Raw genomic sequence first — 26,264 nt, 5'->3', positions numbered from 1 at the left:
TGCGCATAAAATAGATCCGGTTAATATGTGCCGAAAGGCACAAAAACTGGTCTGTTGGTAATTGGAAAGGTATGTTATGGTGTAATGCATCCAACTTTTGCCTATACTGTAATAATTCTAGGCACCGAGTTCACAGGAAACACAATGAGACACATTTCATCCAAACTGTGTGCAAGATGTCATACAAGCTGGTGGTGGGTTAGTGATGGTTTGGGGCTATGAAGTGTGGTCCTGTACTTGAAATACCAACCAGGATTAATCAGGCTGGCTATACAAATATTCTGGATGATTAGGTTGTGCCTTTTGCTGAACATTTCTGGGACTCTCGTAAATTCGATACTCGCGTGTTCCAAGATAACACCTCGCCGGTTAACGGGGCGGGACCTCTATTGTTTTAAATTAGCAGGAGGAACACAAGGGAATGGTAGGGCATTTAAATTGGCCATTCGTCACCAGATTTAAATCCGATAGAGAATGTGTGGGGCTTTCTCAAAAGGAAACTGAAAACACAACAGCAGCATCCACGAAACCTGAATGAATTACAGACTCATTTGCTTTCAGAGTGCCTAATACTGATATAAACAATTTAAGGGGTCTTGTTGAACTTGCTAACGAGAATTCATGTAATGGTTCATGTTAAAGGAGATTTACACAGGCGACTATTTTTTTTTTATTCGGGTGTTTATAATAAGATTGGTCTGCTGCTAAATCAGGGGTATCAACATGTGCTACGCAGTTTAATACCATTAGGTCCTTTCGAGATTTACGTAAAAATGTTAACGTACTTTAGTTGCTTTTTCTTGTCTAGACTTAAAATATAATTGTAGTCTAGACTTAAAATATAACCAGTGGTATAAACATGTTTTAAAAAGTACGAGAGTCTTCGTAAATGTATTAAGGGCACAAAAAAATATTGACTACCACTAGACTAAATGATGTTAGCGTAATCCAAGTGCGGTGAAACCATAGAATTGAAAACCTGAATGACTGGGGTTTCGTCAACAGTTCCTTCTTTAAATCCTATCAGCGAGAAGCTCTTCTGATTTTGTCGCTGTCTGTTGAATGATCTGCCTTATGTGCCTAGAATAACTTGAATATATGTCGCTACAATATATCTTAACACGACGGAAAGTAACAATTTAACAACATTTCTGAGACTTAGCTGGCTTTCTATGCTAGAGATTCTTGCAACGCAATGATAAGCTTGAAATTAGATGATATAATAAATTCCACTCGCTTCACTGAGCCAGCATTCTTTTCATTTAATAGAAAGTACCGCCTCATGAACTCAAACTGAGACATTACAAAGACTTCGGTGATTATTTTATACAAAAGTGATTATACATTGTTACAAAATACGGTGTGTGTGCCTTCTTCTTTTGTTGTATTTCAAGTTATACAAAACGCTGAATTATAGATTTTTACTGTAAATTTAACACTGCCTGTTAGGACATAAGTACTTAAGGAAAAATCCAACTTGGATAGTTAACAGGCACGTGGATATTTAACACGTGGTGATTGTTGTATTCTGAAACATAAAAATCAGAATTTTATTTCAAATTAAATATAAAACAAAATAATTCTGCGTTTATTTGTACCATAAACATAATCTGTAAAGGTTAGAAATGAGGTATTTAAAATTCTGTGTTGAAGGACGAGGAGTTTGAAAAGTTCGTGGCTTGAGCATGAAGGGTTTATTTGAGGCGTCTGATAACATATTACTTTTCAACGTAGTCTCCTTTCGAGTCAATACACTTTTTTCACCGATGCTGCAATGCGTTGATCCCATCTGCTAATAAAATTTTCTTATGAGCCTCCACGAATACATCCATTGCAGCAATTGACGTCACTGGCTGTGGGAAAATGGATATCAGCCAGGTATTTTTTTCAAATTAGAAAATAGGTGAAAGTCTGATGGTGATAGATCTGATGAATATGGGGGGGTGGTCCACGATTTCAAAGCCGCACTCATGGGCAGTGCAGCCACGACAATGACAGACTTGTGTGCAGGCGCATTGTCCTGGTGGAACAAGACAGCGTTTCTGACTTTTCCCTCTAAGTTTTCTTTGATGTTTTCACGCAGTCTCACAAGGTCTGCGTAATATGCTCCTGTGACTGTCTGGTCTTTCTGAAAGTAATCCACTAGCAACACTTCCATTAGCATTCCAAAAATCGATGCCATCACCTTGTCAGCAGAAGGAATCGACTGGACTTTCTTTGGAGGGAAAGAAGAGCTGTGTTTACGCTATTTGGACTGCTCCTTTACCTCTGGCTGAAGGTGATGGACCCACGTCTCATCACAAACCTTGCAAGGAAATTTGCGGGATCTACTTGTAAACGATACAGATGTTCACTTGACATAACTCTTGTGCTTTTTTGATCTGCTATCAACACTTCGGGAGCCATCGTGCTGACACCTTTTTCTTAGCGAGAACCTCTGTTATTATGTGGTACACGAGTTCAGATGAGATGCTCACGACGTAGGCAAAGTACTGAATTGTCACTAGTCGATCACTCATTATCAGATCATGCACACTGTCAACAACTTTTGGAGCGATGGACATTGCAGGTCTTCTTTCGTAAATCATCTTCCAGGCTCTCCCTCCCTCGTTTAAATTCTACTGCCCACTCCTTACCATGGCATTCTTACCCAATGTAACCATATCCTCATGAATTGTTTTTTTAGCCTTAGTCCCCCCTTTTCCCTTAATATTTGGGGGAAAGGGGGTATAGGGGGATAACTCCTTCACACAACTTTGTTGATTTCAGAATCTGTAATTAAAAATATACTTTATTGAAACTGCATGAAACTTGATAGGTTACTATTTCAAGTGTTATACATTTAAGTACAGAAATTTTTAACACTGTACCACTACTCTTTCATTCTCACCACGAACTTTTCAAACCGCCCCTCTCGTAAACCTTTTTAGTTATCGAATTAACCGATATTTATTTCTAGAGATTTTTATAACTCATCCTTACTTATACTGTACTTATACTGTAGTTTTTAGAATCTCTACACGGAATAAAATTGCCCATTATGTGCCACCAATTTTAGCATAAATTTCACTAATCTGAACATTCATACCAAAATTAAATGGCTGAGGAGATTAGGGCTAGTACAGTATACCGTAGCACTTTATTTTACTGTCTGATTTAAATTTTTATCAAGTGCCTGTCGTTTTTTCAAAAGAAGGTGGTTAAATGATCTTCAAATTTCATTTAACCACTTATTGCAGATTAAACTGAGATCTCATATTTATTCACCTTTCTCTTTCAAAGGCTGTTTTTGCTAATCCACTTCCTAGCTTCTTGCAGTTTACCGTGATTTCTTTTTGTTGGAATGTTAACTATCCCTAATATCAGAACACACCGGAACTAACCCTAATATTAGAACACACAGTAGTAACTGTGTGTTCTAACCAGTGGTGAGCTGGGGCCGGTTGTTAAAAATTTTTACGCAAACAGAGGTTATAACGTGATTTCAAAACAAATAATCTTAATCTTATGAAACAGTGTAGAAAATAATAGTGTACAAAATATATTTCAAATGCAAAGGAACGTGAATTTTTAGTAGTTCAAGAGCCGTTTCTTTTTCTTCTTCCGATTTAAAGGATATAACTTATTATCCCTTAAATCACAGCTTTTTATAGGAACCGGTTGTTAAGATTTTGGCAGCTCATCGCTGACAGTAACCATCCATAATATCGGAAAACGGTAACCATCACATATGCTGCTTGTAGAATCAAGGCTACAAGAGTCTCCAACAGCACTTGCAGTTTCATGAGTAAGAGCAAGCAAGCAGATATTTGCCATACCTCATCCTTCCTATAAACGCACTCTTACTTCTGTAATTCTTTCTAATACTCAAGTTAACCTGCAAACATTTGGTACTGCGAAAAATGTTGGTTTACATCCTTAAAAATATGAACATAAACCAGTGAAAATGCTGTAATTATAATAATTATTATTATTTACTGGGTCATTAAGAAAAGACAGTAGTTTTTCAATACCTATATTGGATGAAAAAAGGCCAGCAGTAGTGGTATCATGGTTTTGAGAATATTTTCATGGACATCACTGGGTCCCCTCATCCCCAGTGTACATACCTCACCGCCATATCCTACCTGTTTCGGACCAAGTTTTAAAATAAATAAATTTTCTGTTTATATTCTGGGACGATCACATGGTTAAAGGTGTTTACAAGACACGTGTCATAAGCACGTGCACTTATGCACACTCCCAACTGCATGGTGGCCGTTTATCCAGATGGCACTTGTTTCTTTCAACGAGACAACGCCCGGTGTCACAAGGCATTCAGGGCCGTGCAAATGGGGGGTGCATTGGATGCGCCACACCAGGACCCCGATCTAGGGGGGGGGGCAATCGAGGGAGCATCAAAGTCTTAACATAAATAAACGAGACCCCTTAACCCCTTTTGCATCCGCTCCCCCCAGTACCTTTGCACGGCCCTGGGCCCTGCATTGTGCAGGAATTGGTTCGAGGATCATGTCGAAGCATTTCGTGCGCTCCCCTGGCCACTACACTGCACCGACATCAATCCCATCTAACGTTTGTGGGATGCCGTGGAATGCAGCATTTGCCAGTCCACGCCAGTACATTGCCGAATTCCGGAACATCCTTCTGTCCATATGGTCCAGGATACCCGAGGACACCTTCCGCGGTCTTGTGGATTTGATGTCATGCGGGTACAAGCGGTTATCACAGCAAAAAGCGGCCGAACACGACATTAGGTAGGTGGCCATAATGTTTTGGCTCATGAGTGTATTTTCCAAATCTTTACAAAAATATGAATCTCAACAGAGGAATTGCTTTTTCTTTTTTTTTTTTTTTTTTTGCAACAATAAATGTCACATATGTCCTACAGTGTGTTGGCCCACTTTCACTGTAATGCCCTTCATAATTTATAAGACAAAATCATTACATTAAAGTATTCAGACGTTTAGAATGCACTTTGATGAATTTTGTAAGGAAACAGTTTTAAACTTTGTAGAACAACGCTCAAAGTTTGTTTGTTTCTAAAGCCAGCTATTGCGACAGTTGTTTCACAGCTGTTGTTTCATATTGGTGAGTTTGGGCTACGAATAATCGCCCACTGCACACATTCGATACAACAACGCACTTCTTATTGTCTATCATAGAACCAGATTGGTCAAATTCCTTTACTAACCTCGAAATTGTTGATCTTTCTAATCTTTCTGCAACAAAATCTTACTTTAAATTCACGCTACACTATAACAAAACTGTCAGTTTGATTAAAAAAAAACTTTTCACACATAAAAATTGCTCGGAGCGTACTCCATCTTGTGTACAAAATTTTCCTGCTAGGTTGCATTACTAATCACAAAAAGCACTTCCACGTCTTACGTGTTTAGGGGCACCAAACTCACTAAAGCTGGTCAAACATATCAAAAAATATAGACATCCACACCTGTTGCGTCTTTTCGTGATGGGCCTGTATTTTGCTTACGCAATTATAGGTTCATCACTGGTATCAGTACCAACTAGGAAGATTTTATGCAGGGAATTATTTACAATATTTGGAAATTTTAACTTAATATAGTTGTTAAGTTAAAAGTATCAATGTCTGATTTAACTTTACTTAAATATTATTTTACTAACACTGTATACTATTTTTTTTTATTATTTATTATTATTATTATTTATTTATTTATTTATTTATTTATTTATTTTTTTTTTTTTTTCATTACAAAATCGTACATCATTATGACATTTATAATTTCATCATCACAATGCATTTATTTACCGGATTTTAATTATGCAGATGAAATAATTAGAATGTGATTAAAGTTTTCATGATCTTTCAAATTCTGTAGACTTGTAGAGGATTGTTTCTTTCTACAAAAACCTCATTAAATCTCAGAAGTTCAAAACTGAATGCGATCGCATATTTCGGTAAAAACTTCTGTGATGTTTTGTTTAAAGAGTGTTTCAGGACTAATTTTTCTGTTGCGTTGCTGGAATTTGTTTATCAGAAGTTTGTACCTTGTAATGCAACTATTCTTATCGAGTGAATGGTACTTTGTTCACATGTTTCCTATATCAGAAAACATGCTAACTACTATGAGTGGATATCACTGATTTCAAACCATACTTTGTTTTATTTCAACCACTCTACAAGAATAGTGGGCGAAAGTCAGTATTACTGTCAGATGGTGACCTATTTGCGCAAGGTCATCAATAACAAGTGCAAAGGTTTCTTTGATGGGGCAGGCAGAGAGGGATTCTCCTTCTTCACCCAACTTATGTTCCGATCTGTCGCTTCGAATTTTACTCGGTTGATAAAGCCAAGAATGTGATTATAGAAATATTGGTGAGATTGGTATAACCAAAAGCGTCATACGGACACTGCACGAACAGGTCTGTGAGGCAGTGGGATAAACGTATTAATTCCTTCGGAGAGTATTTTTAAATAAATGTCACATATGTCCTACAGTGTGTTGGCCCACTTTCACTGTATTGCCCTTCATAATTTATAAGACAGAATCATTACATTAAAGTATTCAGACGTTTAGAATGCACTTTGATGAATGTTGAGCATTTGAGTAAATGAATGCATTTACGCAATTAATACGTGAATAGATCTGCCCTTCTCGATTTGCATTTTTTTTTTTTTTTTTTTTTTTCTATTCTGAATTCGTCCTTTTATTTTACTCTTCCATAGTTCGCCCCATGTTTTTCGCTTCTTCTTCTTTTTTTTTTATTTAGGAGGACACATCTGCAGATTGGTGTAACAATATCATTTAAATTCATCTCTTGTCGGGTGGGGGAAGAGACATCGACTGCTTTTCTGGATATGTCTATAGCTGTACTTGCCATGCCCTAATACCCATATCGCGTGATTGCAACCCTATACTTTTGAGGTAATAGAAGATGGCGTGATTGAAGAACTTGTTCAAATAGATCTTATGTATGCGTGTGCGCGCGCATGAATGTCTTTTCTTCCTCATTGTGTTATTCTCTAAAGGTGTATAAAATTATATATCTATTCAAAACCTGATTTTCCAGTTATCTCTGATTGTATATCTTCTTTTCTTCTTTGTGTTCTCCTATAAATTGAATAAACAAAAACAGACTTTGGTTCAGCGGAATGTTTTTCTGTGACTCAGTTTCCTGTTAATATTGCTGACAACTATTGCATTTGTCTATGTGCGTGGAAACTAGATTTTATCCATAAATGTTTAGGAATGTAACAAGATAGAAACTAACACAGTAAAAGCACGAAATCATTCTTGTACTGCGGATCTTCAATTCAGATGAGAACATCAACTGCCGCTAACGCCATCTATCAGTTAGTTCACTATGACTCTCTCAGATTTAATCAGTAAGGTCAGGAAGTTTTCCCAAAAATCTATACACACCTTATTCTTAATATAGTTTATTATTATGAATTGCAATGATAGTAGTATCAGTAGTTATTGAAATAATAAATAAAAGACGCATCCTTTTTGTAGTAAAAAAATATATGTTCCGTTAACTAAAGTAAAAAGTACTGAATATCATATTTTATTTAATCAATCTTTAATGCAACAAATGCCCTCAGAGATCTCCTCTAAGTTGTTACGGCCAACCCTATTTCTATAACCAAGGCCGAATTCCTAACAGGTGAATCGTGATTCAGCCTTGAAACAGATTCTGATTGTATTCTTGCCTGAAGAGGATGCGCAACACACACTCCCGTCCAGCTGGCATCAGGAACCACAATAGTAAAGTGGTCTGATGATGGAGAGGCATCATGATGAACGCCACACGTATTTCTCACGATTTGGGGAGGCATTTTGGGCATTTCAGATATCTGCTCCGAGATCATTGAACCTACATAAGGCTACCAGGGTGCGGTAGGCCCTAAGTTCATTTTCATGGGGAATGATACTCTTTTTCACATTGGGCTCAACCGGTCAACGAATCTTTTCAAAGTGAAGATGTTTTTCGATTTGACTAATCAGCCAAATCTCTTAGCCTGAATTTGATTGAGCATATATGGAATGCTCCATGGATACGAATTGAGGCACTTAACCTTCTTTCAAATGCTTCAATCTGCTAGAATCTGCTCCTGTAGAGTAGTGAGTGCATTATCACAAGGCCTTGCCATCAGCCTTGTAAACATAATGATAGCACGAGAGTTGTTTGTGTGGACAATTATAGTCTCCATTAAACACCTGAATTATATGAGACAAGAAGGATATGTCCTTCAGTTTCGGCTAGTTAGGACCTCATAATTATTATTATTTGTAAAAAATACTGTATAAGCTTGTTTCATTTCACAAATCATAATCAAGAGATCATGATTTGGATTTACTAAATGGTTTCACTCAAAAGGTTTTTTGTTTTGTGGCGATCTCCGGGGTATCCCCGTTAGCCAGACTAAAAGTTTTGATAGAATTTCATCAAGTACATATTTTTATTCATATCTCAGATTTTGTAACTTAACTTTTGTTTAAGTGTATATTTTAGTCGCATGTAACACTGCTGATAAAGTTACAAATAATGTAACGAGGAAAAATTTTTTCTGTAGACAACTAATAAGTGACAACTTGTTAATTCACATAATGCACACACAGAAGTTTTAGTCTCACCTTTGATGGTAGTCACTAAATCCCAAAAAGGGGTAGAAACTATTCTAGTTCATAAATCCATAAAGAAATCTTTCTTTCCTCCTCTGCTCTCTTCAGAAACATCGTTCGTTGCTCAACTATTAGAAAATGCACGGGTGAGCTTAGGTAAAAACAACTTGCTACACTCGCAGGCAATAAATCATCCGAGGAAATTAATTTAATTTTGTCCCGAAGTACGTTTATCAAATTTTCTCCCAGAGGGCACTTCAGTTTGCATGTTCCTGCCATGATTTACTTGGCCATGATTAAACCAGTTGCATCGAATACGTGACGCTATAAATGGCTATCTGTTTAATTTCACTTCACTCTCTCTCATGTTCAACACGAATATTTTAATTAAACTTGTATTTCATATTCGTAGAGGAGAGAAGAATAAAAAAAGCCGTTCTCGAGGTAGCCATAGCGAACACACCATATTTAAATTACTTGCTAGCATTCTTGTAGCCTCGTAATTATTTTAGTTCCGATAAATTTCTCCTACATGTCAAGAGGTAGCCAAGAGGATTGTGGGATCTTCTTGTCAACCATTACTACGGCATTGTTGTACATTATTGCTCCTATTAATTTTCTCCGAAATATACGACGTACAACCGAGTGGCTTAAGTTACCATTAAAAAACTACGATAGATTCTCCTCCATCCCTCCCCTTAAAGTTTGCCGATTCCTTTACACAAAAACAGCAGTTTTTTGAGTGAAGGAATCACCAAATTTTTAAATTAAGAAATCTATAAGGCCGTCGTATTTTGCTTTCTATAATTATATTCTTCGTTGTGTACTGTATAGATCTACCCTGTTCACGAAATTGAGCGCTCCATCAATAATAGCATCACATGTTCACATCATACTATATGTGAGCTCAATGAGAGAATGCGCAAGGCGAAAATTTAAGTAACTCCGAATGTGGCATGGCAGGCGATACCAAACGCCATGGTATGAATATTGCGAAAACTGTGATCCTTTTGGAGTTTTAACGTACTACTGTATATAGGGTGTATCAGAATTGGTCCAATAACCTGTTGATCCTGTTGTCAGAAATACTGACTGTAAAGTTAGAGGTCAGCAGAAAGGCAGATAGTCAGTCATATAGCAACCCAGTACAATAGTGGTAATCAAGGAAGCATTTCAGAACGCATAACTCGTTTTCTTACCTTGACACAAATGAAGTGGCGCAGCTGACAACCGAACTGGGTTTCACTCCTGTCAAGTATGGGCCCATGAATACCAGCACTGGGCAGTGGAGCACTGGAAAAACGTTGCCTAGTCTGATGAATCCTGAATGCTGCTTAACGCTAATGGGAGGACCAGAGTATGGCGAAAACAGAATTAGGACATGGACCAATCTTGTCAGATGTTAATGCAAGCTGGTTGATGGTGGCGTAATGATGTAGAGAATGTTTTCGTGTACAATTTTTCTTCATTGGTATGAAGGGTACATTAAGCCCTTTGTATACCACAGGCTATCTGGAAATGGATTCTTCCAACAGGATAATGTGCCATTTCACAAAGCCAAAATTATACAGAACTGGCTCCAGAGTGTGAGATGAACTCAGCTAACTGCGGTGGCCCCCACAGTCACCAGATCCCAATCAGATTGAGCAACTGGGATGGGGTGGAACGAGCTCTTCAGAATAGAGATCCTCAACCATCCAACCTGCAACAAAACTGTAGGAAGTATTTGAGTCAGCGTCGACCAGATACCTGTGGAATGTTTCGGAGGCCTCGTGGAGTGCATACCACGACCAATACAAGATGTTCTGAAGACTAAAGATAGATCTACTCGATATTTGGTAGATGTACCTAATAAAATGGCCAGTCAAGTAAGTATATATGTTACGTATTGATAGAACGTATGCGGGAGTGCAGTAGCACACGCTCCTTTGAGTAGACCGGCGTTCAAGCCCCTGACTGCTAAATACGGTCGATCTGCCAACTCGCACTGGACCAGCATGGCAGATTATAGTCCATTTCCCCCAACGTGAATTGTTGAGGAGGCTTCCGTCCTGCAGTGGGTTTATAATGGCTGCAGTTTACTTTTTTTTTTTCACACCTCTTAATTTTCAGAATGGCGGTTGCAGGTTGCAGGAGTAGATGTGTACAGAAGGAGTCCTAGGGTAGAAGCTAGAAACTGACGCCGTAAGTGAGCCGTGCAATTGCATCCCCCTCTCCCAAACCTTAAGGGCAGATGTAGGCTGAGGATTTTTGTGCTCCACGTGACCTCCTAGTTATAGACCTATATATTCGTAAAGGTTAGATCAAATTCGTTAAAAGTATTTAATTCACATGGTTATTGCAAATCCCTTTTTACCAGTTTTTTCCAGAAAAGTGCGTCCCTCGTGGCAGTATAGTAGGTTACCACTTGTCACTCGATTGGAGAGGTTTGAAATTGAATCTCATCAGAGACTAGAGATATTTTTAAAGGCCTCTTCAATCGAGACTGTGCTTTTTTGCCTGTCTCAAGGGGAGATTATCCTTCTGAATTATATCCCGCACACCATACAAATCGGTCACGCCCACTTGTACAATAGACAATGCATGATAGAGGCCGCATGTAATACCATATGACCTGGCTTACTGTTACCAAAGTTGTCGAACAGTTAACAAACGAACAATTATTAAGGAGCTCAAAATATACAGTTTTACTCTACTACATGTATAGCTGTATTTCTGTAACTAGAAAAGATTTTCCTCCTATCATTAATAAATTACTCTACCCACCTGGAAATTCCTGATATTACATAGATTGTGGAATATTGTTCTAATCTGTTTGTCTACCGTTCTGATTTGCAACTGTCTTCCACATTTTCTTCTCCTGATTTCTATATACAATATGTATTGTTCTCTTCGTACGAGTGTAAGCAATTGTAAAGGATATTCCTGTTAATACAGCCGCACATGGTGCGTTGATACATTCCTGATATCACTAGCTTTAATCTGCCGGAACTCCAAAAACCAAAAATCGTCTTTATAACTTTCCTTACGGTACGAGTACCTCATACCGGCATTTAGTGGAGGATGTGGCTCAACTTAAGACTAGTCTTCCAAACAAAAATATTTTGTGACCTGCCATAAACACTACATCACCGTAATCTGCAACATCGCTAATGACACGGAAAACAGAATCTACCAAGATACTACTGTACATCAGAACTGACTGTAAAGTTAAAAAAAACAACAATAAATGAATAAAATGTAAATCACTTTTATTTATGTCACATGATATTATTTAAATGCTGAAATTTGTTTTCTGTTTACTTGTATACATCTCTCTCTCTCACACACACACACACACACATCTGGCCAGCCCTGACTTTCCCTTGTGTATCGTTATCAAGTTACGTAAGGTTCCACGTAAAAATGTAGAGCTATTTCTGCCTTGAGCGTTGATGCAAGAAGCAAGCTTGACCGTAAGAACAGTATTTAGCGATGCAAATGCACTAAACGTACCTATTTTATTGTTAGGTGATTATATATAATATACAATTACGAATTCCAGAAGAAAGGGAAAAGCTTGTCACGCAGTTTTATAGCGGATGAGGTCAATCAGAAGGTTGCTGTTACTGATGGGAATTGATGTGTGTGGGTGTGGGTTGGGGATAGAGATGTGATAGGCACATTCCACCAAACCGTGTAGCAGATTCTGTGTTGAGTTGCGAAAGAAATGATCCCGTGGGAGGTCAGGGAGCGACCAGCGTGACCATGCAATTGGTGTTTTCCCCTCGAGTATTGTATTAGTGGGTAGTGATGCTAGCGGAGTGTAATGAGTTGCTGTTCTGTCATTATATTGTGTTATTGGGACTGCTTTAGGACATCAGAGGTTACAGATTGGAAGCCGAGCCGCCAGGGATGTGCGTTATAGACTCCGCTTAAGTATGATCTCCTGTGTTTAATGTATCTTTTGGCCGGCGGGAGTCGTTTGATGGCTTTTTTTTTTTTTTTTTTTTGCAGGCCCAAGCCAAATGGACTGTTGGCTGCTAATTGGAGCGTTCGGAATTGAGAAAGCAATCGCCTATCAGGCTTAACGTTAAGGAGTAACTTTAACTAAAACACTGCGAATAGGCCTTTTAGAACCGAAGATAGCGCAGATGCTAATAAGTTATCGACTTACAGTTTTGTACATTGCTTCTGTATTGGGGTAGGAGGGCGATCAACTTCTGCACTCTGACCTTCAGTTTTCACTATACAACTTCATTAACCTTCATATTAAACTTAATATTAAAACCGTAATTAACCTTAATTACGGTTTTAATATTAAGCCGTAATTCATATTACCTTCAGTTTCACTATACAAGTATGGGATTTGTTTCGCAATTTATAAGTTCACGTCAGTCCAAAGAGTTTTTAATCTCTCTCTCTCTCTCTCTCTCTCTCTCTCTCTCTCTCTCTCTCTCTCTCTCTCTCTCTCTCTCTCTCTTTTAATCTATGATGGACAGGTACTTAAACTCCTCTTGCAATCTGATAAAAAAATTAATTGCTCGATATTAACTAGAAAGTTTCGATCATTCTGCCTTTTCATAATTGAATTACCCTTTTTATTTTTTGGTGTGAAGCATACCGTGTTTCATGTTTTATACGTTTTGTTATAAAACTTGAAACACTTGATTCAAGCATGCAAAAATACAAAACAAAACAAAACAAAAATGATAACCATTCAGAAAGGGGACTTCGGTTAATTTAATTCTAGTAACTCTTTCATTTATGGCCTGTAGAAGCCAAGTTGGTAACGCCCACGAACTCCTGCTGGAATGAGCGTGGAGTGCTTTGCAAGGTTTTCCTAGTAGTTCAGCTCTCCCTATCGTTATTGCTTCAGCAAGATTATGCAGTCGCAAAATCCAGCTCTAATCATCGTTTTTCCTCTCGGAAACCCAGGTTTTCGGAAGGAAAAAACTATGCATCTCCCGTCCGAAACCTACTAACTCGACCACCGTTTGGAAAGCTCATCACTAACCACGGTGCTAGCCACGAGGACAAAGCCAACTCCATACAAATCAGGTAAAGGAAAGGGTTTCCTTCTATGAGTTATACCGTTTTTAGCTGACTGAGATACAGGAATAACTGACGGAGAAAAGTGCGTCTGTATATTATGTGCTGTGATGCTCAGTCCAGAGAAGGTTTATGCCAGAACTCGATATTTGTTAAACAAAATATTGCCAAGTGTTATGCTGACGGGCCCACAGGGGCTTATTCAGGGGTGCGCAGACAGGGCATATGCCCCCTTCCTTAACCAAAAATTTGAAATTAAGGAAAAAGAACGCAGGAGGCGTTCCAAAAAAACAAAACAAAACTCAAAAGTCTGGTTGCAATGCCCCCCCCCCACCTTACGATGATACTGTGATTATTTTATCAGTACATACTACTAATTATTTATTTTTCTGAATAGAATGATGCTGCTTCATTGGAATAAATGATAATAATAAATTTCTTAATAAATAATGCATAATTTAGTAATAGTTAATAATACATTTTTTTGAAAATTTAACCTCTTTAAAAAAATTACCAATTTTGAAAAAGATTAAATATATATATTTTATTTTTGAGCATACAGTAAGCTTGAAAAGGGAAATCAAATATTTATAAATATTTCTATACACATTGAATGACCATTTAATTCTAGGAGTGATTCACAACATTTTTTTTTAACGCGATCCGCCTAAACTAAAAAAAAAAAAAAAAAAAAAAATCTGTTCTCTATCATTTTAAAATGATTTCCAGATGTTGAATCATTGTTCGGGTTTCTCAATTGTTGATATTCTAAGTATAAATATAAAAGATGTAAAAAGCCCTAAATTAAGGATACTTTCATGTGGTGACAGAGTTGTGATTGGTTACCGAGGGTGAGGTAAATTAAATTTCAGGTAGTGTCACAATTGAAATAAGCACATCATCATCACAAATAAGTACACCATAAGAATGATAACAATGTATCACGATACATAATATCAACATGCAAACAAACTAAAATGCTACAAAAATGCAAATTTAGTCAAATAAGGCATGGCAAGAATGATAACACTGATATGCAATGATTTTCTCAATATATCCAGGAGCATCTATCACAAAAGACAACTGTATGCCAGTAACGTTATTACTTTACATGTATTGTGTTTAGGTGATGACAGCTAATCTTTGGCATCTCCGCCATTATCGTAGAAATCACTTACTAAGGCAGCATAAAGGGCCATCATCCAGGTTTAGTCACTGAGGTAGCACAACGAGCTATCATTCAGGATCATTCGCTAAGGCAGCACAACGAGTATCATTCAGGATCAGTCACTAAGGAAGCACAATGGTCCATCATCTGGATTAAAATGGTCCATCACCTGCGATTAATCACCAAGTAAACACAATAGACCACCATTTGTAATGAGTCAGTAGATAGTAGAAAAGATGGAGTGCTGGACCATCTGTAAACTCCAAACGTTTATTTGAACTTTTGTAAAAGATCTGCATCAAGGAAGTGAGCCAGTGGTAATATTTACAAGTTTTAACCAGTGAAGAAGTTGCTTTAAGTGTAAGTTTAAAAACTCGCCAGCGGCACGTGTCCCAGATTGGAACAATTTGGTTGGTAGGTTTTTTTTTTTTTTTTAATGGTACATCGGCAGCTTAGACACCAAATACAGTATCTGAGCTCGACCTTAGCGCAAAGGCCAAGCCTAGATATTTAGTACAGCGCTTGTTCGCACAAGATGTTTACTTAGCATCTGGTATCATAGCATCAAGTGTCCATCAGCCAGAACTCTACTTCAAAGATTTACTTTTGCTCTTATGGTCGTAGAAAGTACCTAAATCTCAAGTATAAAGCACTGTTATAGGAAAAATTACGGCCTTTATGTACATTTTTAGTTGTTACGATGTCATTGATATTGATATAAAAAAAAATGCTTCTTTGACACCTAAGACAAACGGCAGATCGTATTATGCAACGCACCTAGATGCGAATCAAACTTCAATTTGGGTTTGCCGTGTGGATTAAGCGCCAAGGCAATCACGGTTATTCGGCGTCGGCAGAGCAGGCGTTAAGCACGACGCGCAACCTCGCTCATTCAAATTTTTCTTTGTTATGCAGTGAGAGTAACACGTTTTTGATTGATAAATATCAGTGCATACAGACAAGACTGCATAAGATATTATTTTATTATAGAACGGCTTTTGATTTTTTCCCCTAGTCAATTACAACTGGATAAAGGCTTTGTCAATGTTGTTTGATGACAGTCTAAAACACGACGCGGCAATCTAAAAGATATGCATTTGGTCAGCTGATTGCTCCATGTAAGACCACGTGACTGTGAATGAAGCAACAACGGAAAGAATTTTCTCAGAACTCTAGAATCGGCCCTGGCATTACCGAAAGTAATATCAGGGCCTAGAGTTCAAGAGACCTGGGTGTACGAATTAATGTTGGAGCCACCCAGCTCTCGTTACCGAGACCGAGTCCCCTACTTTGCTTGGATTTATGGCCTTTTCAATCAAGAATCCGACACCTCTCTAAATCTCTGAGAAGGCATTAAAAAATAAAAATGTTGTCTTCCATAAGTTAAGAATAGCAGTAGGCTTAATGCCGCTTTCAGCTGATCTTTGAGTAATAATCTCGATTATATGTGGCTCTGCACCGATGGAAGGTAATTTTAATGCAAAATGCTGTTCTTATGTGAGTTTATTGTACTGTGTACAGTATATACGAGGGGAGGTTGAAAAGTTTCTAGCCTCTCAGAAGGAATGCTGGAAAGTTATGAAAAACTGGTATATTTGAGCTATACTTTTCTTCAGAGCTTCCTGATGACAAAAACAATGACTTAATAAGTATAAATTAAATTAAATAAAATGTAGAAATTATTTATTTATCGATAGATTATTCTTGAATATTCACGCTATATATAATTTACACAACCTTTATTCATGTTATGTTGGGTATATCTGCCTAATAGCGAGTACGAGTCTGCCTAGCCAAGAATTCTGTTATTATCTATTAGGATTCGTTTGCAAAAATTGTAATCTGACGTACACGCAGAACCGTGCTACCATGGATGCCTAGGAGCGGTCGCATTCGCGTTCCAAAAACAGACCTTTTCATGTTTGGAGAAGAAGAAGAAGGGAAAAAAATGTCACACACAACGTTAGGTTTATTGGGTGCAGTGGTGAAGTTACCGCAGAGCCCAAGATCGCAGGAAGTCTGGAACCAGCGCAACTATTGGTGTGCCAGAGCCCCATACCACCTAAATCCAGCATTGTACACGCACGCATACACACACACATAGGCTGCAGAGAATATGAAAATGATTGCTTTTACTTTCGCTTTACCTCACATCATTATTTGCTGCATCTTTACCAATAATAAGAACGTTTTATTTAAGACAGTGATGGCATTCCAGCGTTGTTTTTTTCCATGGAGAATACAGTGTACGGTTAAGAATCAAGTTTATAAAAATGAACAGATGTTTTATTATCTATTTATATAAACGTATGGTTTGCCAAAATGAAACAATTCGTAACAATAGCCTCACCATTTCAGATATTAATACCTTCTAAAAGACAGATCTTTTCAATGGTAAAATTTAGTTAGCTTTATCGTTTATTAAAAGTGTACGTAATTAATGACAGGATAAAACTGAATTTGTAACTAAAATTTACACGAAGCTTACTATGCTCTAAATTATCTAAAAGTGCCATCCAATTAATTTGAAAATGTGAACATTGCTGGTTACTTTAGTGACCTGAAATAAAATAATATGACAAATATATCAATTGCCCCTCCATACGCATATAGACATACCAGTACCAACACTTTCGCTCTCTCTGTACATGCCCTTGTTATTCTGTATATACAGTTACGTATGCTTTTCTATATTTTTTATATATCATCTAATCATGTCTCTATATGCATGTTACTTTTTTTTATTCATGCCTTTATTTATTAATTTTATTTCCTCCAGCTAGCCAGGAACTCAGCTTATTCTTGCTTCTTTCTTTCTTTTATTATTCTGTATGTCCCAAAATGTGTTTTACTCTCGTTACTAATTTTTCTAATTTCTCTCTGTTCTGTTTACTTAGCACATTTTCTTTTATGTGTCCGTGGTCTAGTTATCGTGGGTCAGGAATGCGTGTATTTTTGTGCGCTTTAAGTACCCATCATCGCATCACTGCTGCTGTTATTTGTTTCTTTAATCCCTTTACTAACAGACAGACATTAAGTTTGCAAGTTCCATTTATCTAGCTGCATCTATAGCAAGAGTGTGTCTGTCTCTTTAATGTTATTCCCTCTTTCTTTCTCTCCTTCACTAATTATTAACATTACTCTTGCAGCTGATCTTCCCAGATTTTTCACTTTACAATATTTTATCCAAATTGCCCTTTATTGTTGCTTTAGTGCATTTCCTTCTTTAATTTAGTGTTGGTCGGAAACAGGCAGAGGGTTTAATCATTAGGCTGATTCTCTGGAATGGGATTCTTTAATTTTCTTAATAGCTTTTGAAGGGGAAGAAGATCCATTGCCAGTAACGCTGAATCACCGCGGTAATATTTCAGTGAGGTTGTAGCATGCCGAAGATTTACTTAGTTTTATGGTAGTAATTATTTTCTCTAAGTGGTCCTCACAACTGCAAACTTTAATCAATTTTTTCTTGGCTGTCTTTGTGTGGCGTTGCAGCATCACACTGGCCAGATTAAAAGAGTACAATAACCGTGAAAAGCTCTCTCTCACTCTCTCTCTCTCTCTCTCTCTCTGAATTTCTGTAGGAAAGAGTGAATAATTCATTATTCCACACGACCAAGTGCGCATAGTCGTCAGAATGAACTGAATTCATTTCTGTGTCCGAGAATCTCTTGTTTCACTGCGAAATTGCTTTGCAACAGTTCGAATTAAAAAATTATTCAGACTGCAAATGAAATTAATTTGATTTCTTCTTCTTTTTTGTGTTTATACACACAGTTGGAGGTATCTTTTTCGTTTTCTTTCTTTCTTTAAGAAGGTAAGGGCTTCTTGAAGTTAGTGGCATCGTCAAGATATGGTTGCCTATGTTTGTTTTTCCACATTCCGTATTTACTGGCGTATTTCTCCATATCGAATAACACATCTTTCGGCTGAACTGAAAGTTAAAAGATATTATTCCTTTCGTAATTTCCACATGCCGTTTATTGTGTATAAAATAATGCGTAAATAGAAATAAAATCATCAATACCAAAAAGAGGAATGTTGGTATGCATTGTATCACAAAAGTTGTGATCGAGGATTCACTCCCACTACTCTCGGAGGTTGTTATAGGGTTTTAGGAGCATCAGCAACTAGGACCATATTGCTCCGTTTATACTGTCTGTAAATTGCTTGTGTTCTGTGATCGATTTTCTATTTTGCTGGACGAAAAACCCTGGTTTTCGGGAGAAAAAACCATGCCACCCTCGCCTGAGACCGACTAACTCAGCCACGTTGTGAAAAAGGCTCATAAAAATTCCTCACGTCATCGATGGGTGTCGAACTCGGGTCTTTTCCATCCGTTGTAGGGAGGACGGCGATCCCACCAACTGTCCTACCCACGAGGACCTCTCGGAGGTAAAGAATAATCATCATCATCAGGTGTCTTGTCCTGTGAAACAATTGAAAATAGTGACTTTCTAAACTAGAATTGCACTATTAGAAAACCAATTGTACAGTAAACATATTACAAGCAAATGCAAACCGGAAAAACCTTCCAAATAGAGTAAACAAAGAACGGCTCAACAACAACAAATTATGCACACACCGAAAACAAGGAGACGATGCAGGACATAGCCGAGTGTCCCGCCTGTAGAGTGTAATAATGCACACCTGTTTGAGTAGACCGTGGTTCAAGCTCGCATGACTGCTAAATTCGATTAACGATTGCTTTCATCGTGTTCATTGTCAAAGTTGTAAACTCCTATAACCCCCAGTGGTCGTGTATAGACAGGTAAGCCCAACGAGGCAACCACCAGTTCTGTAAGAAGTACGCATCTGTTACTATTTGCTTAGTTATTAGCGCATGTGCCTTGAGCGTTCACTATCTTATTCGAGCTTGAGAGTCAGTTTTATGTGGAACACTTTAGGCGAATATGTTTTTTTTTTTTTTTTTTTTTTGTTAATACTTGTGGTAAAAGGTAAATACCGCCAAAGTGTAGAATGCCTAGAAAAAGTATGAAATAAACTTTTTTGATGTTATATTTAATACTTATAACAATTATATATTTATTTTAGCAACGAGATATTGGGGGAGGGGAAGTAGCTGGGATTCACTTACATAAAAGTGTCGTAGGACAATTAAAAAAAAAGTATTTCATACTTTTCCAGGCATTCTCCACATTACCTATGCATTATATATAATGCCTGGATTCTGTGCTTTGCTGGTAACACATAATATTGTTAAGTAGTGCTACATCTCCTTATCATAGACTATAAACAGATTTTTAAAAATATTGTGGGAAAAAATATTGTTGCAGGGAAAAATTCAATTGGATGAAATTGAAGACACCGGATAAGGCTCAGAGAATCATTTCAGTTCAGTGTAAGACAGTTCGTTGTACGAGTCCTCCGTGGCAGCTTTGTGGTTTAGCCATTTTTCACTCGTTTGGCAAGGTCTCGGTTTGAGTCCCGTCGTTAACTGGAGAAATTTCTAAAGTACTCTTTCAATGCATTATATAAATGTGTATTATGCATAGTATAAATTAACTGATATTACTTTTTTACGACTTACAATTTTGACGATGTCATTTATGAAGATGAGAAACAGCAGTGGTCCAAGAACTGTTCCTTGAGGAACCCTACTCCTGATGTTAGCCAATCTGAAGAATATCTATTAATCAGAACCCTCTGCCTTCTGCCCACTGCAGCCACTCACCAATCCATTTTAGAATCTTACCAGTAATCCCATCCTGTTCAAGCTTATACAGCAACCTCTCATGAGGGATCGAGTCAAATGCTTTGCTAAAATCCAAATAAACTATGTCGAAATTATTCCCTAAATCCAGCTCATGACTAACTGTGTCAAAATAGCCTACTAAGTTGGTTAAGCATGATTTACTCTTAACAAAGCCATTCTGTGTGTCCTTCAGAAAGCTTTATATTTAGCCTCCTTTGTATTTGGTCTCCACACTAACGCTCTCTCGAATAACACTGGCAGTTCCTAAAATGACTTGGTTCAAATCCTATCAATGGGGGAGGAATTTTTATGGGTAAATGCATGGGTCTCTCATCCCATCGGGTACCTCAACTTTTTTATCAAGCAAACAGGACACCCGACAATACAGATATATACAGGTATTATATACAGACGCCTCACAGCCTTAGTTTTTTGGTGCAAAATAAGCATCCTTTTAACTGTTCTCCTCCATGCTATCCAAGTGTCTTCTATCTTATTAACCCTTAATCAGAGGCGTCCAGAGCGCCTCCATGGGCCAAGTCCCCTTTTTTTCTTGCAGTGGGACGATGCTCCTCCCCTTTCGATGCTCCTGCCCTTAACCCATCTACGGAAACTATAGTAAATTCAAGTTTTTGTCTATATACAGGGTGGTCATAAAGGCCAGGAGTATATTTGATTGAAAATCTTGAGATTTCTTTCAAAATTACAATTAACTGTAGATAACATTACTTATTTCAGTTTCGGGGAAACTTTTTTTTTGAAAACAGATAAACAAACAAAATTAGCAAATATAGTTCGCTAAGTTCATTCTTAGATATGTGAAATATGTATATTATACGTGTGTTGAAATAAAGACGTTTTCGCGGAAAGATATATTGGGTCTTCTTAGCCTTCATCTCGGTAATAAAGTCAGGGGAAAATCTACAGGCGAGTAAAGGTTATTCGCTAGCTTATCCAAGTCGTACTTTACAAAGCCACCTATTAATAAACTGGTGGTTTAATAAATAAAATTCTTACTTTCAACAGTTGGTACCACGAATTATCTATGTGAAAGGTATATGGAATGAGAGAGAAGAGAGCAGCTAGTGAATCACTTTCAACCGCCTGTAGATTTTCTTCTAACTGTAAAGTAATATATTTCCTTGTAACTTTGATTCGTAAACTATAAAACTTAAAAACCTGAAAATTGTACGCATACTTAGAAATATACTGGATTTCTTCTCTATGGATTATTAAAATGCAGAATTTCTCATTTGTAATTGAAGCTATTTTCGATTCCAGTTCATGTCGTCATGTCGAAAGAGGACATCTTAAATATCACTTTACCCACTTAGAAGGTAAGTGAAAGAAAACTTTAAATTAAATTACAGTATTTGTTAATGTTTTAAATTGATTCAATTGAATTATGCATAAATGCTCTCTCAACAAATGAAGCATTTTGTAAAATTTGGGAAATTACACATTTCAGTGTTATAAGGTCAATGAGTAATACGTTTATCTTTCATAAAAAAATATATATATATATATATATATATATATATATATATGGCCAAAAGAACCCATAAAGACTAAGATAGCCCGTGTTGCTTTACATTGCTATACCATAGAAATAAACATATAATTAGCAATAAAATAAAAATATATAAAATAAAATAAAATAATGATTATGCAGCTAATTATTGATAATCGGCTACATTGAATGCGCTTTTTCGAGGGCTAACACCATTCAGTATATCCCACCAATAACTAGCAAGGCTATCTGTTTCTGATTGTTATCTGCCTGTTTAAATAGTTCCAAATAATTAAACAAAGACAATCTATGCTTTAAATTTAACAGCAAACAGGCAAGATAACAGCTAGCCCGACAGATAAGCCCGGCTTTGAAACGAATATACAGAATATAATACAGAAAAAGAGTGGCAACCATAATTTTCACTTCAGGTGTGTATGCTATACTGAAGTACTATAACTATACTTATTCTTACCTCCTTTCTCCTTATGTCAGCATAAGCTTTCTTTTGCACATGTATAAAATAAATAAAAAACACCACATCTGAAGTGAAAATTATGGTTGCCACTCTTTTTCTGTATTATACTCTGTACAGTATATTCGTTTCAAAGCTATCTGTCGGGCTAGCTGTTATCTTGCCTGTGGTATTTTGGCCTTATGGCTAACTGAGTACTTTTATGCCAATGTTTTAATACACTATGAATACCTATATAGTGCCAATTATACTCTTACAACAGTAATTAGATTACAGACTGATGTAATGTTCAAGCTACAATTGATGGCATTAATCTGATCTGACATACCTTTTACATCTATTCCAATATATCATAATAGATTAAATAAGATAGAATAAGTATATAAGTTTGTTTGTTTTTTTTTTAGTTTTTGTAATTTTTAACGTCATCAACGTTATAAACAAAAAAGGGCATCAGGAAGCAAATCAGTTTGCTGTAAATTAATGACAATAAATTAAGCCAATTATAAATTAAATTAAGTAAATGTTTTCTCTCAAAAAATGAAACAAGGTGTGGTATTTGTTAAGCACTGAAACATCTAAATCTGTCAAGGGGCAGTGTAATGTTTTTAATTGCGTGTATCCTTCGATGTCAGTTTTCTGGGCTAAAAATCCGAATTTCTGGGAGAAAAAAAAAAAAAAAAAAGACATGCAATCCTGAGACCGACTAACTCAGCCACTTTATAAAAGATGATCATAAAAATTCCTTGTGTTATTGACGAGGGTCCAAATCATATGGGAGGATGGTGATTAAAGAAGCAAGTTGTATCGTTTAAAAAATTTAATTACTCTGAAATGTTGGCGTTTCAAATGAAAGAGGGCGCCATAAAATAAACGAAAGAGTGTTAATTCGACTGATTATTCACAATGTTCCAATGGGCCATTCCAGTCCAACAAACTCTAATTATATAATATTATACTGCACATTTGCCCATTTAAATAAAATAAAAAACTTTAAATCAATGTGCTTGGTAAACTTTGATTTAAAATGATTTCCCTTGCAGTCGCATTGTCAGGTATTTGTTGCCACATTGCTAACAGGGCAAAGGATAGCACACCCACTATTCAAGTTTCCCTTAAATTTTTTCCCAATTTTGGGGTGAATTGATTCAGGCATTATTCAGGTCGCAGGCTTTAAAGGCACTTATAAAGCATCATGTGAATTCTTTGATTTACATATTTTTGTACAGATTTCTTTTTCGCTCTAGGTTTTACTTTTCTTCTAAATATCTACTCAGTTGGTCCTATTATTATTATTATTCTTTTCTCATTATGCACATATTGCTTGTTAGGTAATATATAATAAATAATTATATATTACTTTTAATAATAATTATATATAATAATTATTATTAAAAGTAAATTTAATAATTATATATATAATAAATAATTATAATAAATAAAAAATAAACAATTTTTCCATCTTCTTCCTTACCGTCGTTTGTCTATGAGAGTGTGTGTAAAAATCTGAAATCCGTCCTACTGTGAACTGTTGTTCTCGCATAATGGATGATGCTCCCAAAGCCTCTTTCAAACTTCTAGACTCTATTCAGAATAGAGCAGCCAGATTAATCAATGACCCATCTCTTACAATCTCTCTACTCTCTGTCTCATAGACGTTCAATTTTTGTTTCGTGCTTTTTCTGTGGATACTTCCATGGACACTGTTCTTCTGAATTGGCATCTGTAATTCCCCACTCTCTTCCAACCAAGTCCGAACACGTGCTGCAAACAGTCACCATTCGTTCACTGTCCAACTCCGAACTCGCAGAACCAGCTTTTTCTCTTACTCATTTATCCCTTCTACTTCTGTTCTCTGGAACAAACTTCTTTCACATTTATCTCCTGAAAATTACAGTCCATAGAAATTAAAGTCTGATGTCAGCAAATAACTTCTGTCTTCTGAGCCTTCAACTCATGCACAATACTAAGTAGTATAGGTTCTAATATCTTTCATGTTTGGTGTCTTCACATATATATATATCTTGGACTTGGGATATATATATATATATATATATATATATATCCCAAGTCCAGGCCATCATGGTTCCAATAAAGTTCCCGAGTAATGTAACAAATAACGCACTTCAGAAAAACGAATAATTGAATATATATATATATTTTTTTTTTCAAGGGAACCACCAGATCAGTTTTGAAAGATCCCTCCTAGCAGATGTTTTTCTGGGATCTGCTTCCTGACAATTTTTCGGGGGGGGGTCTGCCAAATCACTAAAACATTTTTCCGCCGCATCCAATATGCAGGCATATTTAGGAATTCACTTGTTCCATCAGATTGTTCAAAGACCATATCTGTTTGTTTATTTTGTGACTTCTTCATTGAATCTTGTACAAGAGAGCGGAAGGAATATAACTGGCTGTATAAATGATTTTATATAATTCGAGAAACCATTGATTTTTCAATAATTGGTCATTTTATTAAACTGCAGAATGATTTGTTAACCTAAGATCCATTATGACGAGCTAGGTAGATGATCAAGTTACGCAAATAGATGTAGAGTCAAATGAATTTTACTATTGGTTTTTATTTATGCATTGGCATTGAAAATTTATTTATTGAGATCGAAATAGTTTAAAACATATTAACACTACGTTTACAGCATTCACAAAATATGGTTTCGATGTTACAATATTCTTAAGGTAGATTAATATTTCTTTTGTTTGTAATTTTTGTATTTAGGAAACAGTAGGTGTATCTTTTTCCCCACTATAACGCCAACAATTTGGCAATTAATTTGCTTCCTTTTAATAAATTCGTCAGCTGTGACTTTAAATCTACATGCTGTAGCAGTTAATTGGTGATCGCAGAGAAGAGCCGCTGAATTAAATGCCTCTAGTCCATCATTCATCTGAAGTATGATTTAAGTCTCTTCAAACTTGGGAAAGACCTCTCGGCTGTAAACGTTGTCATAGTGATTGTTAAAATTAATCGAATGAACTTTATTAATTCTGGAAGCATACCGCGTATATATCGAACTTTCTGATGGATTGAGAAGATTACCAACATTGTGAACAAATGGTCATGTAGAAGTCAAAAAGGCAGGAGTTAACCAACATGATGTGAAAATAAGTAACGCTAATGAAACTAAAGTTTATGCCAGTTTATACTCTAGGAACGTACATGAAAAGACATGTTGGTTGCTCCTGATCAAGTTGTTTTCAGGGACAACATAAATACTTGCGTGATATACGAGAAACTTAAGTCTAATTAAAACAAGAAATGTAAAAAAACATTTTAGAAACAAATAATAATACAAATATATACGATTGCCTTATACAGTGGGGTTATTACCTCCCTATCTTTACAAGGTATCGTTCGATAAATAAATTATCAACAGGACGCCATGGGCTTTCCTAGCTGCCTGTTTACACTGCTCAGAAAACTTCATATCTGCCCGTATCGTAACTCTCGGATCCCTTTCTTCCTCTACTGTTTTTAATTCAACCCCAATAAATGTATAAATTATTTTGGGGTTGTATTCCCTACGTGTAATATTTTGCAGGCTTCAAGAATGGCCAGAAAAGTGGTATAGCTGTCACTTCTCTGACCATTCTTGAAGCTTGCTCAAGTCACCCTGAAGAAGCACTGATTGGCACTGATTATTAACAATTCTCCCAATCGTTACGTCGTCTACAAAGTTTGACATCACGCTCTTTATCCCCTCGTCGATGTCGTTTATGAAAACAAATACAATAGTTGTCCA

Source organism: Mastigoproctus giganteus, chromosome 7 (assembly GCF_048544385.1).
Source record: "Mastigoproctus giganteus isolate SK-2022 chromosome 7, ASM4854438v1, whole genome shotgun sequence".
In the NCBI taxonomy this organism is placed as follows: Eukaryota; Metazoa; Arthropoda; class Arachnida; order Uropygi; family Thelyphonidae; genus Mastigoproctus; species Mastigoproctus giganteus.
This window is presented reverse-complemented; position numbering follows the sequence as displayed.